Source organism: Aplysia californica, unplaced genomic scaffold (genome assembly GCF_000002075.1).
Source record: "Aplysia californica isolate F4 #8 unplaced genomic scaffold, AplCal3.0 scaffold00150, whole genome shotgun sequence".
Taxonomy (NCBI): Eukaryota; Metazoa; Mollusca; class Gastropoda; order Aplysiida; family Aplysiidae; genus Aplysia; species Aplysia californica.
In genome coordinates, this window is record NW_004797420.1 from 842,915 (window position 1) to 844,960 (window position 2,046).

The following is a 2,046-nucleotide window of genomic DNA, read 5'->3' on the forward strand; positions in this document are numbered from 1 at the left end:
TAAGAGAGAGAGAGAGAGAGAGAGAGAGAGAGACAGAGAGAGAGAGAGAGAGAGAGAGAGAGAGAGAGAGAGAGAGAGAGAGAGAGAGAGTAACGCAGTGATGGAGCAAGCCCATGCAAGCCATGCTACTGCAAGCACACGCAGTGTGTGAAGCGAGAGAGGGCTGCGGTGTGCTGCAGACCTTCTTCCTAGCCCGAAACCAAGCAACACGCACGCGTAATGTCACCAGCGATGTCAAGCGCAAGAGAAAATGCCTTTCAATTGACAAAAAAATATGGAATAATCCAGACTGTTGACAAAAAGCAAGCTCCACTGGCAGAGATTTGTCGCCAGTTCGACTTTCCACAAGGGTCGATTCACACCTTTATCAAGAATAGAGAGAAGATAGTGGCAGCATACTCCAATGGAAAGTTTGCTCTGGATCGAACGAAGATGAGACTACCCGATATAGATGCCGTGGACCAAGCTCTTCTGATGTGGTTTAAGGAGGCAAGGAGAACGTTGGTGCCAAAACCCCTGTCCGAGGGTACTTGTGCCAAAGGAAACTACACATGAATAAGTACAGATGGATTCGGATTAGTCCACAAACGCTTACTTTCCTTGAATTTCTGATTTATCAGGGATCGAGTATAACAGGACATTTTCTCTACTCCCACCATCCCTGTTATATCAGGTTTCCACAGTAGTAGTAGTAGTAGTAGTAGTAGTAGTAGTAGTAGTAGTAGTAATAGTAGTAGTAGTAGTAGTAGTAGTAGTAGTAGTAGTAGTAGTAGTAGTAGTAGCAGCAGCAGTAGTAGTAGTAGTAGGAGGAGGAGGAGAAGGAGGCAGAGGAGGAATGGGAGGAGGAGGAGGAGGAGGAGGAAGAGGAGGGGAGGGGAGGTGGGTGAGGAGCAGGGGCGAAGGCTGACTTGTTTGACAGGGTAATCAAAGTGAAATGGGACCAGATAGGGCCTGGAGATATCACACTCACACAAGTCACAAGAATCTTACTGGCACTGGAGGCGGCAACTTTGAGTTGTGAATGAAAACAAATCCTGAATTCATGTTGTATGCTTGTTCAACCGCTAAAATAATCGGAAAAGTATTTCATTAAATATTTATTCTAACTAACCTTAAATTTAACTTTAGATTTGAACACACGAACACCAAGAAAAGAAGCACAGATGTCAGCACTACAATGGCATGTTATACCAGACAGCCAAAACACTTTGGTAGAGCACGACAATTATTAATTTTTTATTTCACATTTGGCTGTTTTTTTGTCTAGCTTTTCGCGGCCAGGAGCCGCTGTCATAATCGAGGTCACGATCTGATTATAGGACGTTAAAAAGTCGAGGAAAAAAACCCAAGCACTAGCAGTATAGTAGCAGGAGTCAAAGGATTATTAGGAGTTAGTTCCCCTCACATCTGTGAGGTAGACTCGACCAGTGTAATAGTTCGCTTAGATAATCAGCGCGTCTGGGTGCTTATAACTGTGGCCCGAAAGGGGTGAACAGGGTATATGCGACAATGAAACAGTTCTGACTGCTATGCACATGTTCCCTTCAACTATATTGGTTGACTCTCCCAGCCTCACTTTAAGCTTACCTAATCAAAGCTTGTGGCTGCTTATGGAGTGGCCCGATAGGGGCGAACAGGCTATTTATGTGGCAATGAAACGGTTTTGAAGGTTAGGCATAGTCTGTTGTTCATTGGTGATTATGAACGTCTTTTTACATTTAATTTATGAGGTTCACGTCTATGGGTGAATTTGACTGCGACAATGTTTCAAAATTAGGAAGGGAAGCAGTGATTATTTGATTATATAGACGCTTCGCCTCTGGTGACAGCTTAACTGACTGTCCCTGTCCGTGTCACCATGTCCCTCGCCTCCCTGTAAAGATTTATCTGTTCACACCCACCCCTTGGCGCTCATAATAATATGACCTAATGCTGTTGCGAGCGCCGTAAAACCCTCTTAACATATTTCTTACTATCCCTTCCATCTTTCTCTCCGTCTCTCTCCCCCTCTCATTCTCTCTCTCTCTCTCTCTCTCTCTCTCTCTC

The 2,046-nt window shown here is 44.5% G+C and overlaps 1 protein-coding gene across 1 annotated transcript in view; it reads left to right on the forward strand.

The window, feature by feature from the left end:
* The window catches only part of LOC101861501 (monocarboxylate transporter 14), a 45,430-nt gene that overhangs the window by 42,620 nt on the left and 764 nt on the right, over positions 1-2,046 (forward strand). The window lies entirely within an intron of this gene.